We start from the raw sequence: 16,944 nt of genomic DNA, 5'->3' as shown, positions 1-16,944 counted from the left end.
TTTGAAGTATTTGTTCCAGTTCTGTGAAATATGTCATTGGAATCTTGATAGGAATTGCATTGAATCTATAGATTGCTTTGGGTAGTATGGACATTTTAATGATGTTAATTCTTCTCATCCATGAACACAGTATGTGCTTCCAATTATTTGTTATCTTCAGTTTCTTTCTTCAGTGTCTTATCGTTTTCCAAGTACAGGTCTTTACATCCTTGTTTAGGTTTATTCATAGGTATTTTATACTTTTTGAAGCAATTGTAAATAGGATTGTTTTCTTAATTTCCCTTTGTTATTGGCATATAAAAATGCAGCTGACTTCTGTATATTACTTTTGTGTCCTGCTACTTTGCTGAATTCATTTACCAGTTCTGGTAGTTTCTTTGTGGAATCTGCAAATAAAGACAGTTTTACTTCTTTTCTAATTTGGGTGCCTTTTATTTCTTCTTGTCTGATTGCTGTGGCTAGGACTTCCAGTACTATGTTGAGTAAGAGAGATGAAAGCAGGCATCCCAGTCTTGTTCCCAGTCTTAAGGGGAACGCTTGTAGTTCTTGCCCGGTGAATGTACTACTGGTAGTGGGTTTGTCATAGATGGCTTTTACTATGTTTAGGTATGTTCCTTCTGTTCCCACTTTGCTGAGAGTTTTTACTATAAAATGGTGATGGATTTTATCAAATGCTTTTTCTACATCTACTGATACGATCACGTAGTTTTGTCCTTCATTTTGTTTATGTGGTAAATCACATTTATTGGTTTGCAAATGTTGTGCCAATCTGGCATTCCCAGAATAAATCACACTCAATCATGGTGTGTGATCTTTCTGATGCACTGTTGTATTTGGTTTGCTAATGTGTTTTGGATTTAGGGTTTAGGATTTTAGCATCTATGTTCATCAGGGATATTGGCCTATAATTTTCTTTCTTTGTAGTGTCTTTATCTGGTTTTGGAATTAGGATAATGCTGGCTTTGTAAAAGGAATTTAAGAGCCTTCCTTCATCTTGATTTTTATGAAATAGTTTGAGAAGGAGAGGTGTTAGTTCTTCTTGGGACGTTTGGTAAAATTCACCTGTGAAGCCATCCAGTCCATGCTTTTGTCAGGAGTTGTTTGATTACTGCTTTGATTTCACTAGGTGTAATCTGCCTATTCAGATTCTCCAATTCTTCCTGATTTCATTTTAAAAGATTACATATATGTTTCTAGAATATATCCATTTTGTCTAGGTTTTCCAGTTTGTTGGCATATAGTTGTTCATAATATTTTGTTTCGGTCTTTTGTATTTCTTTGGTGTCAGTTATTATTTCTCCTCTTTCATTTGTGATTTTCTGATTTTATCTATTTGGGTCCTTTCTCTTTTTTTCTTAATGAGTCTGGTTAAAGGTTTGTCAGTCTTCTTTATCTTTTCAAAGAAGCACTCATGGATTCATTGATCTTTTCTATTGTTTTTTAGACAATATTTTGTTTTTTTCTGCTGTGATCTTTATTACTTCCTTCTCACTTTGTGCTTTACTTATTGTTCTTTTTTAAGTTCCTTTAAGTGTAAAGTTAGGTTGTTTACTTAAGCTTGTTCTTGTTTTTTGAGATGGGCTCATAATGCTATGATTTCCCTCTTAGTATTGCTTTCCCAGTGTCCCACAGATTTGGGGTTGTTGTGTCCTTATTTTCATTTGTTTCAAGGTATCTTTTGATTTCTTCCTTGATCTCATTGTTTACCACTCATTGTTTAACAAAATGTTATTTAGCTTTAATGTCTTTGTGTGTTTTTCAGTGTTTTTCTTGTGATTGATTTCTAGTTCCATAGAATTATGGTCAGAGAAGATGCTTGATAGGATTTCAGTCTTCTTAATTTTATTGAGATGTGTTTTGTTTCCGAATGTGGTCTATCCTAGAAAACATTCCATGTGCGTTTGAAAAGTATGTATATCCTGCTGTTTTGTGGTGAAATGCTCTGAAGGTACCAATTAAATCCATTTGATCTAGTGGGTCATTTAAGGCCGCTGTCCCCTTGTTCAGTTTCTGTCTGGAAGATCTATCTGTTGAAGTCAACAGGGTGTTAAAGTCCCCAACTATGATTGTTTTTTTGTCAGTCTGTTTATGTTCATCCATATTTGCTTTACATAGTTAGGTACTCCTAGGTTGGGTACATAAATGTTTACTAGGGTTATATCCTCTTGTTGGATTGTTCCCTTTATCATTATGAAGTGTCTCAGTGTAGGCCTCTGAGTCCAACTTGTTTGGGACTCTCTGAGCTTCCAGGACTTGTGTATCCTTTTCCTTCACCAGATTAGGGAAGTTTTTGGTCATTATTTCTTCAAATAGGTTCTCGATCCCTTGCTTACTCTCTTCTCCTTCTGATATTCCCATGATGCAGATGTTGTTATGCTTCATGTTATCCAAAGTGTTTCTTAAGCTCTCCTTATTTTTTAAAATTCTTTTATCTTTTTTGTTGCTCTGCCTAGGTGTTTTCTTTCTGCCATATCTTCCAAATCACTGATTCGATCCTCTGCTTTATCTAACCTACTGTTTATTCCTTCCAGCCCATTATTTATTTCAGATATTGCATTCTTGATTTTTTAAAAAGACTTTATTTATTTTTAGAGAGGGGAAGGGAGGGAAAAAGAGGAAGAGAAACATCAACTTGTGGTTGCCACCCAAGCACACCCTACTGGAGACCTGGCCTGCAACCCAGGCGTGTACCCTGGGAATTGAACTCTTTATATCTGACTGGTCCTTTTTTTTATGGTTTCTATGTCTTTTTTCATGGTGTTGAGTAGCCTTGTAATCATTACATCAAAAACTCTAGCTGATAAACTGTTTGCCTCCATTTCATCTGGTTCTTTTGGAGAATTCTCTCATTCTTTTATTTGGGGTCTTTTTGTTTGTCTTCCTTTTTTTGGTTGCTACTTTGTATTTTCTGCCTTAGTTGTTAAACTAATCTTGTTAAACTGATCAGTTGTTAAACTAATCAATCTGTAATCAGCCACAGGCTTAAGCTCCACTGGGTAGGGCAGAGTAATTCCTGCAGGCGAGTCTATCACTTCCCCTCAGGCTGATACCTCTTGGAGAGGAGAGCTCTGCCTGAGAAAGATGGCTTCTGCAGTATGGAGGATGACTCAACACAGAGATCCTGGTGGCTGTTCCTTCAGTTTTCTCCCCAGAACCACCAACCCCACACTCTCTTCATGTGTCTTTAGTCCACCTTTCCCTCCTTTGCCAGAGCCCAGGGTAAGTGGCTGCAAACAGAATTTTTTGTGTTGACCCTTTAAGAGTCTCTATGTGTCTCCAGCCATCTGTCCCTGGTGGANAGCCAGAACCTTTCTTTATATCTGACTGGTCCTTTTTTTTATGGTTTCTATGTCTTTTTTCATGGTGTTGAGTAGCCTTGTAATCATTACATCGAAAACTCTAGCTGATAAATTGTTTGCCTCCATTTCATCTGGTTCTTTTGGAGAATTCTCTCATTCTTTTATTTGGGGTCTTTTTGTTTGTCTTCCTTTTTTTGGTTGCTACTTTGTATTTTCTGCCTTAGTTGTTAAACTAATCTTGTTAAACTGATCAGTTGTTAAACTAATCAATCTGTAATCAGCCACAGGCTTAAGCTCCACTGGGTAGGGCAGAGTAATTCCTGCAGGCGAGTCTATCACTTCCCCTCAGGCTGATACCTCTTGGAGAGGAGAGCTCTGCCTGAGAAAGATGGCTTCTGCAGTATGGAGGATGACTCAACACAGAGATCCTGGTGGCTGTTCCTTCAGTTTTCTCCCCAGAACCACCAACCCCACACTCTCTTCATGTGTCTTTAGTCCACCTTTCCCTCCTTTGCTAGAGCCCAGGGTAAGTGGCTGCAAACAGAATTTTTTGTGTTGACCCTTTAAGAGTCTCTATGTGTCTCCAGCCATCTGTCCCTGGTGGATAGAAACCCGTCTACTTTTCACAGCTGGGTGTTCTCTTGGATCCTTTGTGGCTCTGGTGTATAGACTGGGGAGCTCAGCTTGGGATTTAGACCCTACACTTCTTAGGAGGACCACCCCCTAAGAAGGGCCACTGAAATATCCCTTTGGAACTTTAGATGCCACCTGTGGGAGCCCAGCCAGCCCTCTCGCACCTTTTCTACACTCCCTACCAGTCACGTTGTGGTGAAGTGGTTTCTTCTATCTGCCCGTGGTTAGAAGGCTTCTCTCCAGCTACTGTTCAATTGGTTATTCAGGACAATTTATCTATAATTTAGTTGTAATTCCAGAAAGGTCTTGGTAGAAGGTTAGTGTAGCTTCCACTTACTCCTCTGCCATCTTGGATCTCCCCTCTATTTTTAATTTTTTAAGGAATCGCCATACTGTTTTCTGCAGCAGCTATACAACTTACATTCCCATCAACAGTGCAGTGTTGTCATTTCTCCACAGCCTCACCAGCACTTTGTGTGTGGGTGTGTGAGGTCGTATCTCATAGTTTTGACTTGCATTTCCCTAATGATTAGTGATGTTGAGCTTCTTTTCATGTGTTTATTGGCCATTGCACATCTTGTTTGGAGAATTGTATATTGAAGTCCCTTTCCTTTTTTTGAATGGGGTGTTTTTTGTTGTTAAGTTTTAGGAGTTCTCTATGCATTCGGGATATTAGTCTCTTAGAATATATATGATTTGCAAGTATTTTCTCTGATTCTGTGGATTGCCTTTTTACTCTATTGATAGTATTCTTTCTTACACAAGATTTTAAAATTTTTATGAAGTGCAATTTGTTTATTTTTATTTTCTGTACCTTTGGTGCTATATTCAAGAAATCACTGCCAAATCCAATGTTGTGAAGCTTTTGTCCTATGTTTTGTTTTTGAAATTTTTTTTCCACTACCATTAATTTTTTTCCCATTACCCTTGTCCCTCCTGAAATTTCCACACTGTTGGCCATGTCTGAGTCCTTTTTCCTTTTTGCTTAATCCCTCCACCCCTTAACCTCCCTTCCCCACTTAGCTTGTGTTTTCCTATAAGGGTTATATAGCTCTAGCTCTTATGTTTAGATCTTGGATTCATTTTGTGTTTGTTGTGAGGTAAGCTCCAGCTTCATTCCTTTGCCTGTGGATATCCAGTTTTTTCAGCACCATTTGTTGAAAAGGTGTCCCTTCCCCATTGAAGGATCTTGGCTCCTTGTTGAAAATCATCTGACCAAGTATGTGAGTGTTTGTTTCTGGGCTCTATGTATTCCATTCCATTGGTCTTTGTTCTTTTCCAAATGTGTTCTGGCTAATTGAGGCCACTTGAGATTTTGTGTGAATTTTGGGATGAAGTTCTCTCTTCTGGATTTCGATAGGGATCACGTTGAGTCTGTAGGTAACTTTCTGTAGTGTTGACATCATAACAGTATTATGTCTTCTAATTCATGAGCAAGGGCTTGTCTTTCATTTATTTATGTCTTTAAATTCCTTCAGCATTGTTTCGTAGTTTTCACGGTACAGTGTTTCTCTTTCTTGGCTAAGTTAACTCCTAAGTATTTGAATTCTTTTGTGATACAGTAAATAGAATTACTTTCTTAATTTCCTTTTCAGATTACTTATTGTTAGTGTGTAGAAATGTAATAGATTTTTGTTTGTTGACTGTGTATCGTATTACTTTGCTAAATTTGTTTGTTTTTAACAGTTTTTTGTGGAATCTTTAAGTATTTTTACATGTGAGATCATTGGGTGGATTTTTTTTTTAACATGATACGTTATACTTAGAAAGTCAGCATCATACTTAATCGGCTCACTGTAGAGGCATTTCCACTGGAAGAGTCCAGTGGGACTGTCTAGTTTCTAAACGTTGAAGAGAGTTCTCCTTTGAAAACATCTACATCAGGTACCAGTTGCATTTAAGGGTTCCCTTAATGAAGCAGTAACAAGTATGCACGCTATTAAACCTCAGTTCTTGAGTGCCCGTCTTTCGGTATTGTGTCTAGCAAAATAGGAAGATGTACCAAATATTTCTACACACTAAGTGGTATTCTAAACATGAACACTTGTGCTGTCATGTGAGTTCAAGCTGAATTATCTGTGCTTTGCTTTTTATGAATACTCTTTACTTAAAAGAACAACTGCGGGGCCAACTGGTTTCTTCAGATGTGCAGGTTTGGCAGGCAGTTTTCCACAAGCGAATGGAGTGACTGTCACTTCAAAGAAAACAACTGAAAATATTTGTTTTCAATTATAAAATTCTGGCAGTTGAGCATAAGGACAATTTTGGAACATTTTATGTGCCTCTGTGAGCTTGAAAGCTTTTCTATACGTAAAGATTTTTTTTGATGCGGTTGGTTGATGATGTTAAAGAATGTGATTTTTAAAATACTTTGTAATAGAACATTTGAAAAATCTGCACAAAATATTAAGCTAACATTTTCCAAATAAACAGTGCCTGACACTACTACAAAATTATGCGTGGGTAAACCAGTCGCCCAGCATGCAATGTGGACTAACGAATTTTCACGTAACATTGAAGAAACTTTCCTGATGTGGTTTCAGATTCTGCATTACAGCTGGAAATTTGTTTGCATCTACTTTTTTCTTTTTTTACAGAAAACTTAATTTAAAAAGCTTTTTCTAGTACTTTATTATTTTTAATCAGATTTATTGGGTAACAATGGTTAATAAATTATACAGGTTTCAGGTGTACAATTCTTAACACCTCATCTGTATATCACATTGTGTGTTCACCACCTAAAGTCAAGTCTCCTATCACCATTTCACCCCTGCATTTATTTGCTTTTAATGTTTATTTGCCCACCACATTATTTTTAGCTTTTCTGATTTAAGTTTTAGGTTTATTTCTTATATAGAGCATACGACTGGGTTCTGCTTGTGAGCCAAACCAAAAATTCTTTTCTTCTTTAATAAGTGAATTAATCCATTCACATTTATTTAAATGACTAAACATTTGCATTAGCTTCTGTCATTTTATATTATAGTTAATGTGTGTATTACATCTGCATGTTTCCCCTTTCCATGTGTTTTCTTTCTTTAATAAATACTACTTACTTCCTTCAACTCATTTTTAGACTTCTTTTCCACTTTAGTCCAATAACCCTTACTAAGTTTCCATTCAAATTTTTTGTAATAGTCTTCGTTTTTTCATATGATTTTTTTTGTTATATTATTTCTGAAGTTAGTCAACTCTTGTTTCGTTACTTCTGATTTTTTGTTCACTTATGCCCTTAGTTTTTTGAATTTCAATTCAAGTTGCTTTTTTAGATTCCCAAACAGATATTTAATTCAGTTTGGATTTTTGTGTTACTGTTTTCTTCTGCTGTATGTTTTTCGGGCGGAGGGATGAGGGTGGCTGTGTTCGTTAATTTTTACCAGCTGAGGTGTTTTTGTTTTCTGTTTTCTTCTGTAGCTTTGTATAGACGAAGAGTGTTCTTGCGTACATTCAGGACTGTTCAAGACTGGGCATCTGGAGTGGTTTACTGGATTCCTCATTTAAAAAGCACCCTCTTGTATCATTATGATGACATGTCACTTCTTCAATGGACGGCGCCCTTGGAGGGACAGAATCAGTGGATAAGTGAGGGGTTGTCTTCATCTGGCCGTTCGGCTGTTGGAGCGGGAGAGGAGACAGGTGGCATAGCTGCTAGGTAAACGCTGTGGCAGGAAATTACAGAAGTCTGTTTTGATTCATCTAGTTTTCTCAGTAAAATAGGAAGTAGGGTTAGGCTGAGTGAGGATGAATGAAGAGGTGCGAGATTGAAGAGAGAAAACTTGGGTTTCTCTTGGAAGACGGAGTAATAGATAGAACATGGATACATAGAAGTTTTCATGTCATTGAATGCTTGTACAGTATTTTTTTAATGGTTGCTCACAATTCTATTTTATGACTTAAATTGTGGTTCTGTGATTTTTTTTAAGACCAGTTTTTTGTTATTGGACATTTAAGTTGTTTCCTGTTTCTAATTACTCAAAATAAAAATGGTACACAGACTCTTACTATACCATTCCAAAACTTGGAGTTCTTAACTTTTTTGTTAAGTAAGATATAAGAATGGTTATCATTCTCATTGGCTCAAAAATCGTGGTCAGATTATACACTTACATAAAATGTAAGTTTTGGTAGTGTAATGACGCCTGCAACATGGTACTGAAATACGGAATTGTCCAAACACAAATAATGAGATTCTAAACAGGCACTTTTACATAGTGGTATTGATGATGATTAGAAAAATACTGTGAAACAAACTGTATATTTAGTGTACAAACTGTATACTTTAGTATACAAACTGTATATTTAGTATACAAACTGTATACTTTAGTTCCTGTGAAACAAACTATTATATTGTTTTGTTGCTGGGAAAAATAACAACATCGCTAAATTGCTAAATAGAGTGTGCCAAAAAATAAATCAAAGCATTTGGTTGCAACCTAGTCCACTAAAGAGAGGAAATGATGAGGCAAATGTGTCAGTAAAATCTCTTAAATTGTGTTCAATCAAGTTAAAAGAGACACACTCTCTTAAGTATACCCCATGCACCCAAAGCAGCCACTAGGCTGTGGGTCTCTTAGAGCTGCGTTGTTACAGCACCTTCCAGCTGATGTGCCTCCATTTTCCACTTTGCCTCCTCTAGTCCACTTTCCTTTCCTTAGTTAGAGCAGATTCTCCAGTGTACTGCTTCAGCCGGGCCTCTACTGTGAGATAATACCCTGAATCAGGATCTGCTTGTCTGCCTAGTTTTAAATTCTCTAGTCTCGCCTTCTCAGCCTGCTGAGATTTAGTTCCTGCTGCCCTTGGCTCCTCTCTGCCTCCCTTGGCTTCCTCCTGGGAACTAAATCCCACTGACCCCTGCAGCTCCAAGCAAGTGTGTGTGTAATGGAACCACAGTTGGTTAAATAACCTGGAGCAGAGGAAATACCAGTAAGGAAGTTGTAAAGAAAGCTGTAAAATACACACACACATATATGTGACTGGCGTGGTTATCATGGCTGTATTAAATTTGATTCTTTTTGGAGCCAAAACAAAAAGGATTAAGAGGTAATCTGTTTGCCTTTTATTATCAGAAAGGTAGGATGCAAAACCTCTCCTAATAATAATTTCATGAAACAGTTTTTATGTAGGTCTTCATTATGGAAATCACTGAATATAATGGACAAAATTCTCATTTCAAATATTCTGTGTGACAGGTCTCATGTAACTTTTTTTGTGCTCAGTTACTAAAAGCCACATGACAGTAAAACTCAAATTTGGCCAGTTTGTAAGATAAGTATATATAGCCTTTTGGGGTTTTGACTTGATCCAGGTGAACTTAAGGAATCCAGACCCAGAGCTGTTAAGTGACTGGTCCCGTCTTCATGGATCTCCGGACGCACAGTTGTCTCAGGTCGCTGACTAGTTTCTGATAATCAGAACCTCTGGGGGCCGGGGAGGGGAGGGTTACAGTTGCTGATTTCTTCCAAGGTCACTTGTATAGGTCAAAATAGTGTGATTCAGTGATCCAGCCTAAGTTACGGGGCTTGTGTTTCCGGTTAGAAGCACCAAGCCCACATTGGGGGTTTAGCGAGATCAGTCTCTCAGGGGAAGCACTTGTGGAACAAATGCTGGGATCATATACATAAAATCCTTCTTAATACTTATCACAGTTCTCTCACTGGGGTTACGGTAGTGAACTCAGTTGTTACTGTTTATCAGTGAGGAAACCATGTGTATAAGAAGGTCTCCTTCTCATGTTCCTGGGTGTGTACCAACGCGTATCTGTGCTCCCCTTCCTAACAACTCCACTTGTGCTGAGATGTCCTTCCCTCTGTGGCACTGTCTGTGCTTTGTGGATGGCAAGCCCTGGCCCCAACCCTTAGTGGTGTATCAACAAGGGTCTAAAGTCGTGGTTATTGACTTTGGCTTCACACTGCGTTCACCCAGGAAGCCTTGTAAAAGATACTGCTGTCTGGGGCCCACTCCCAGAAATTCTGACTTGGGGGTGGGGCTGGGGTTCGGACATGAGGTTTTCAGTAGCCTCCGGGTCATTCCAAAGCACTGCCAAAGTCGCAAACCACTGGTCTCAACAAACACTGGAAGTGCCACTCTTTGCAGCAGTTGGTTTAGGCTTAAAATAGGAATACGCGTCCTCCGGTACACTTCTGGAAAAGTGATCATCTCTTAAGATACACAGGAAGAGGCTAGACATGGCCGTGTCTGCATATGACGCCCATAACGGATGCAGCTGCCTAATGACTTCAAGGGGAACTAGCAAACCAGCTGAGGATGACAGAGAAGAAAGTTAAGAAGCCGGGTCCTTGATAACTGAGCCATGCAATATACCAGACTTAGGAGTCAGCCAGCCCTCAGAATGCATGTTATACCACATGGAATTTTATATACATATAAAAATACATATTTTTTTTAAATGTTTAAGCCCTTGTGACTTGGGTTCTCTTACCTGCAGCCAAAGGCAAGATGATAAATGTGAGCCAGGAATCAAACCTGCATTCATCCATCCAAGTCCATGTTTTTGCCCCTTACCCCTCTGCACCGAAGGCTTTGTTCAGTCTGGACCCCCACTGATGTCATGCAGTGAGAATCGGTGTGAGAAAGGAGGGAATGTACTTGCTTCGTAGGGAGGGCTGAACTGCCCAGCTCACCTCAGAGTGCTGTTGGTGATTGCTGTGAAGTTTCTGACGCTACATTATGTAAAAATGTGGAAAAGTAAACTTGGTTGTGTCATTTATTCTGGGATACACATTGTTATAGCTAACATCACTATGATTGGATTGTCTTTTACAGTTGATAGAATGTTGCATTTTACTTGGCATTTTACTTTTATTGGTGCATAAAAGTGGTGGGTTTTATTTAGTGACACATTAGATTTGAATATAATTTTAAACTAAAGTTATATATGCATGAGGTCAGAAGTTTACTGTGAAATGAAATTTGTTACAAAATTTATTTTGGACTAATAAATTTTAAAAACAAAAAGGTTTGTTACAAAAAAGAGTTGTTTCTTTTCTTTTTTTTAAAGATTTTATTTATTTATTTTTAGAGGGGAAAGAGAGGGAAGGAAACATCAGTGTGTGGTTACCTCTCACTCACCCTCTACTGGGGACCTGGCCTACAACCCAGGCATGTGCCCTGACTGGGGATCAAATTGGCAACCCTTTGGTTTGCAGGCTGGTGCTCAATTCACTGAGCCACACCAGCCAGAACAAGAGTGGTTTCTGTCTGTTCCCCATCCCCTGTCCTCTTTGTGGGAGGCAGAGCAATAAGACAGCTCCCAAAACCCCATGACCTGGTGTACTCGAACCCCTCCCTTCGAGTGGGCATTACTGTGAGTGTTGGGTTTCACTCTTAGGATTGACTTATGATACCCATCAAAGATGAAGCAATTTTACCTTTGTATAATCAAGGTCTCAAGTCACTTGGTTTTGAGTTAAATTGAAAGGGAGATGTTCCTGGGTGGGTCTTAACTAATCAGATGAACCCTTAAAAGACACAGGGCCCTTCTGAGGTCAAAAGTGAGACCCATCAGGGGGGTTTTCTGCCAGCCTTGAAGAGGTCGCCGTGCTGCGAGAGGGCCATGGGAACTTCAGTCTTATAGCCACTGGTTGCTGAGTTCTGCCAACAACCTGAATGAACTTGGCAGAGGTGCTCCGGACTCCTTTTGTATGTTCCCACCTCAGTCCTCAAATCAGCCCTTTCTCAAAGCCCCAATTTTTTTGCATCGCTCCCGAGTCTGGTCAGATGATGCCTTGAGAACATGGCTTCTCATCGAGCTGTCATCTAGATCAAAAGTGATGGTCTGGGTGCCTCTCGAGCTCCAGACCTTCCCACTCACTGGTCACCCCCCCGGGTTCTAGTTGTTACGGACTGTAGCTGTGGGCTGGGGAGCAGAGAGAGATCCAGGCAGTTATCTGCCCCAGCCGTTTACCAAGGCTCAGCTGTTTGTCCTCAGTGAATTCTCTCTGAATCCATCTTTTTGAACTTAATTTCCAGAATTCTGAAAAAAATAGCTTCAGACTGTTTTTGCCAGAGTTCTCCCATGACTTTTGTGAAGCGGATTCTCAGAGATCCTTGGTCACTTTTCCAGAAGTGGAAGGCTTGTTCTCTCCTGAGTGTTGTTTGACACCACAATACCTTCTTTTTTCGACGTCTGTCTGCACTGGAGCAAGTTGTCCGTGCTGGCAGGAGGACTGATGCGTGCTGTCTTCAAGTCCCCTTCTTCCGGAGCGCCCCTTTCCTCCCGGCGCTCCCTGAACTCATCCTCCTAGTGAGAGGCTCCTCGTTCCCGAGTATTCGGGGTGTTCACCCAGCTCTAGAATTTTAAACTGCTTCTTTAAGGGGTTCCACAGAAGTGGCCTTATTTGTCATTCACATAATTATTAAGTAAATACAAGTTTAGTATTCCAACTGTACTAAAAAATACTTCAAATTTATTTGCCTGGATATGTTGCTTGGCAGGTATATCTGTTACATAATAATATAAACTGGACTTTTAATCTTGGATTTCCTGAACAAATTTGTGATTCAGCCCCACATCTGCTGACAAACCAGCTCTTTTCAGCTCTCCGTGTGCCTGCAGACTGCAAGCCAACTTAAACTTCCTCCTGTAGCTGAGCTCAGTTAGGTAAACCCGGAATCAACAGAAGGGCCCCTTATTTCAGCCAAATGCACATAAAACAGCCATTTCAGTCCTTGAAGAAGGCAGACCTGGTCCCAGTGAATTCCTGATTGTCTCAGGGGCTGAAAGCCTGTCCTTGTGCTGCCGTGAAGGGTGCTGTGTTCTCAGGAGCCCGGGAGGCGACGTGGGCCGAGGCCGCCTCCCCAGACCCTGCTGCTCCCACGCTGGCTGCCAGCCGTTCTGCAGGTTGTGTGTTCTTTGGGACGCACCCTACGCCCAGATTTGTACCAGGAAAAGGCAAGAGGGAAAAACGCCCTTGACTTTTTCAATGGGATGTGCAGGATCCTCCTCCATCTGGGGGCCAAAAGGCAAGATGGAAGGGGAAACTTGTGAGGAATAAGGAGACCTCGGAGAGAGTCGGCCAGGAAGGCACTGCTGGTGCCCTGCGAAATCTCAGAACAGTTGCTGTGAGGGGTGTGGTGCGGGGCTGCAGGCAGGACCACCCACAGGTTAGCAGGGGCTGTGGTCCAGAACCCTGCAGGCCGGTCACAGGACTGGGAAGTGGACGATCAGGAGAGCAGGGACCTGCAGCCCAGTCTCGAGCTGGCCTTTCTCTTCCTCTGAGGCTTCACCCCCATGTGTCCCCAGCTGTCTGGGAAGCTGCCCTGAACACCAGGCCAAGCCCCTCTCCCTTCCCTCTTCTGGGCTCGGCAGCTCTCACACCCTTGTTTTAAATTACCCTCCCTGATGGTCTGGAAGCAGCACAGGGGCCTTCTGTCTTGTTCAAGGCCATGTCCCTGTGAAGATCAGGCACATGAAAAGCCCCCACTCAATAGTCGTTAAATCATTAAAGTATTAAACATTGAAAGGGAACTGCTATTGTCCCCCAACCACAAGAAAAACGGTGGTCTTTAGGTGAAAGAATGAAAAGGATTATTTCAACGAGGTTTGCGGTGGTGGTGGTGGCAAACCAAGAAACAACACTGATGGGAGTGGTGTGTCTGTCTGGAATTCAAGAATTCCCCAGACCAGGCAGAAACAAAGGAGAGGAGATAAGGTAACTGAGAGAAGAGAGTGTGAGTGATCAGCAGCGGATTCCCAGTGCTTCCCTCTCTGGGACAGTCGAATGCATGTGTGAGGTGCCCTCCAAGGCTTAGCACAGTTCCTGCCAAGCAAGCCCTCTTCCTTTCTCATTTGCAAACGTGGGACTCTTAACCAGTCCTGGTGACCAGCTGCCGAGTACGCACCTCATGGCCACACCCGTGGGTGAAGACCACTGGTTGCTTAAGCTGGGAGTTGCCCATCTCTCAAAGCCCGCCTGGACCCCGCTTACAGCCAACAAAGTCAGGTTCATCAGTTGCTGCACAAAGAGAAAGCTGGCATTTCAGGGGACTGTGACATCTCAGCGGGAGGGTCTTAGGGAAAGATAATTATGGAGATTTGAGACCAGAGGTAGTTGTGGGATGGTCCTCCTTGGCAGGGGTGTGTCTGGTGTGTCAGGTAGTTACTGGCAGAGTGAGGGGTCGTGTCTTTCTGAGGAGCTGGTGTCAGGTGTTTACGTTCAGCCATGGGTGACGAGGGTGCTCTGATGCGCGTAGTTTACAGGTTGTGTGAGTCCTGAGGCAGCCTCCGAAAAGCTGGACCCAGAAGGTGAGGGACCGCACCTGGGGAAGCAGGGCTGGACCCTGCAGAGCCCGAGGGAGAGTGGCTCTCATTCTGTCCCCAGTCCTCCAGGCTAATCCTCCCCTACCCTCAGAGTCAAGGAACCTCTTTATGAAACATGCTGACGCTTTGTTTCAGCTTTTATTGCTGAAAAAAGTAGAATTATATCATTACTTGCTATAAAATTAGACGACATCTCTCTCCAAAAAGAGAAAAACGGACACCATGTTTGAAAGTCAGCCTTCGCTATGTTCCCTGTGTGACCCGCACTCATTGCAAGGTGGCCTTCTCTGCGTCTCCTGTGGCAGTGGTTACAGTGACACAGTGATTGGGATTGCTAAGGAGAGGGACAGCCGGGCTGGGCAGCAGGCTTTCCAGGAGAAGTATGTGCTTGGCAGGTGGTGGCTGTCCGTATTCCCGGAGACAGAGATGAGTGACCCTCAACAGATGCTCTGGAAGGGAGATGGGGGTGCATGGTATCTGAGTGTCCTCTGGCTGCTGTAATGGGACCACAGCCTGGGAGCCTGGAAACAACAAATGTGTCCTCTTGCCATCTGGGGGCCAGAAGTCTGAGACCAAGGCATGGGCAGGGCCAAGTTCCTGCTGAAGGTTCGAGGGGAGGGTCTTTCCTGCCCCTTCCAGCTTCTGGTGGCTCCCGGCAATCTGTGGCATATCTTGGCTCTGATGGTGTTAACTCCAGTCTCTGCCTTTGCCCTCTGCCTCTGTGTGTGTCTGTGTCTCTGTTTAGTTTTCTATAAGGTTACCAGTCATTGGATTAAGGCCCATCCTACTCTAGGATGACGTCATTTTAATTTAACTAATTATACATGCAAAAACCTATTTCCAAGCAAGGTCACAGTCACAGATACCAGGTGTTAGGACTTGAACGTACCTTTTCAGAGGACACAGTTCAGCCAACAACACAAGGCCTATTCTTCTCCCAAGGCAAGAGGTTAGGACAGCTGGGTTTGCCTTCAGGATCTAAAACTCCTCCATGTCACTGGGAAGTCTGCCTCAACCTTGAGACGCACCATTCTAGGCTGGTCTGGCAGCTGCAGGCATGTGTATGGGTTTCTTGTATGTGTTTTGTAAAGCTGATGTAAAGAGCTGAGTTCCTTCTACTCCTCAGTCCATAGCCTGATATCACCATCAATGATGAGGGAGTCTCTCTTTTTTCTCTTTTTGTTGTGTATCACTCAGGAGAGTTGTGCTGGAATAACAAACAATCCTAAAATCTCATAGCCTAAAACAACAAAGGACGGGTTTTTGCACATTCTGCTCACAGCGTGGTCAGCAGCCCGCAGTATCACCGGGGAACCTGGGCTGACAGGACGGCCTCACCGGAGCAGGGCCCGCTGCTGTGTGGGAGGAGAGAGAAGGCTGGGGCTCTGCTGTCACAGCCGGTCGTGCAGCACATCCTCAGTGTCATTCGATTACGCACTGCTGAGAACCTATCTGTCGGGACTTAACCACGTTTATATCAATTGGCCTGTTGTAAAACTGGTTTTAGTATACCTTGTTTCACTTAAAATTGTAGGACACACAGCGATTGGACCCTGGGAGACTTGCACCCCTACTTAGTCAGGACCTGGCCCACCAGGCCCAGACACCGGGCACAGAAGTGCCAGCCTACCACGGGCCCAAAGTGGGGACGGTGGGAAGCATTTGGCCAAATCCACCAACATGTGCCACAAACACCATCTGGTTTCTTTTGTAGCTTCTCTGTCACTTTGTGGTTTCTGTGAAGAATTTGCATATGTAGAGACCCTCACTCCTCTTTTCTTCACACTCATCTTTTTTAAAAAAATTTTTAAATATGTGTATTGATGTCAGAGAGAGGAAGTGAGAGAGAGAGAAACATCAATGCAAGGGAGAAACATCAGTCGGTTGCCTCCCATATGGGCCCAGACTGGGGAGTGAACCTGCAACCCTGGCAGGTGCCCTGATGGGGAATCAAACCCCCACCTTTCAGTGTACAGGACAACGCTCCAACCATTGGGTAACACCACCCGGGGCACACTTGTCTTTCTAATATTCCCTTCCCCAACCCACTGTCTCAGGGCCTTGCTCTTGACAAACTAAATTAAAACCAACTTGTTGGTGGCAGCGATGGGTGGCCCCCCCTTAACACATTCACATTGGTCTCATCCATCATCAGTCCACAGACAAGTACTGAGCACCCAGCAGGGTGGGCAGGGGCTGGGGTGGCATTGACCAGCATGCAGACAAGAGGCCTGCGCTTGGGGGGCTGGGGTTCTAGTCTGGGAGACCAGGATGCTCTGGGCTTCCAACACCAAGACTCCATCTCAGACCCACTTACACCATGGCCGTGCCATTGCCTGGAACAGGAAGCCCAGAGGCGGGAAAGGTCTGGGCAGATACTGACCAGGACCCCAGCCCCACCTCCCTTGGCTCTGCCTTTCACCAGGAGGCATGTTCTTCCCCAAAACCAGCTTCTCTCGTTGTGAAAAAAAAATAACTTCCAGTGTATTTCTTCTCATTTAGTGGAGAAGAGGCCTTTTTACCCAGGTAGGAAAAGAGCCCTTCACTTCACGCTGCCTGGGACAGTCCCTGGACACGTGGACATGTCACAGCCCCCTGGGGAATGCCATGCATGGCTGCCCTGGGCTGGCCTGGGACACTCACTGGCCCAGGGTGATTCGCTGTGGTTGCCTTGGAGTCTAGGTGGCAAGGGTGGCGGTCACTTCCTCTGAGACACAGGCTGGAATGAGGAGT

General features: G+C 42.7%; 1 protein-coding gene across 2 annotated transcripts in view; it reads left to right on the top strand.

Annotated features, from left to right (window-relative positions):
* The window catches only part of ZC3H8 (zinc finger CCCH-type containing 8), a 34,287-nt gene extending 26,866 nt beyond the window's left edge, over positions 1–7,421 (top strand). For both annotated transcript variants that reach the window (XM_037038653.1, XM_037038644.1), the window contains exon 9: positions 7,347–7,421. The gene's annotated coding sequence lies outside the window, so the exon portion shown is untranslated. The remainder of the gene's footprint in view (positions 1–7,346) is intronic.
* The last annotated feature ends 9,523 nt before the right edge of the window (positions 7,422–16,944 follow it).

This window comes from Sturnira hondurensis, unplaced genomic scaffold, assembly GCF_014824575.4.
Source record: "Sturnira hondurensis isolate 20B ecotype Veracruz unplaced genomic scaffold, ASM1482457v3 Scaffold0002039, whole genome shotgun sequence".
Taxonomy (NCBI): domain Eukaryota; kingdom Metazoa; phylum Chordata; class Mammalia; order Chiroptera; family Phyllostomidae; genus Sturnira; species Sturnira hondurensis.
Note: the sequence above shows the minus strand (reverse complement) of the source record. Positions and strands in the feature narration are given on the sequence as shown.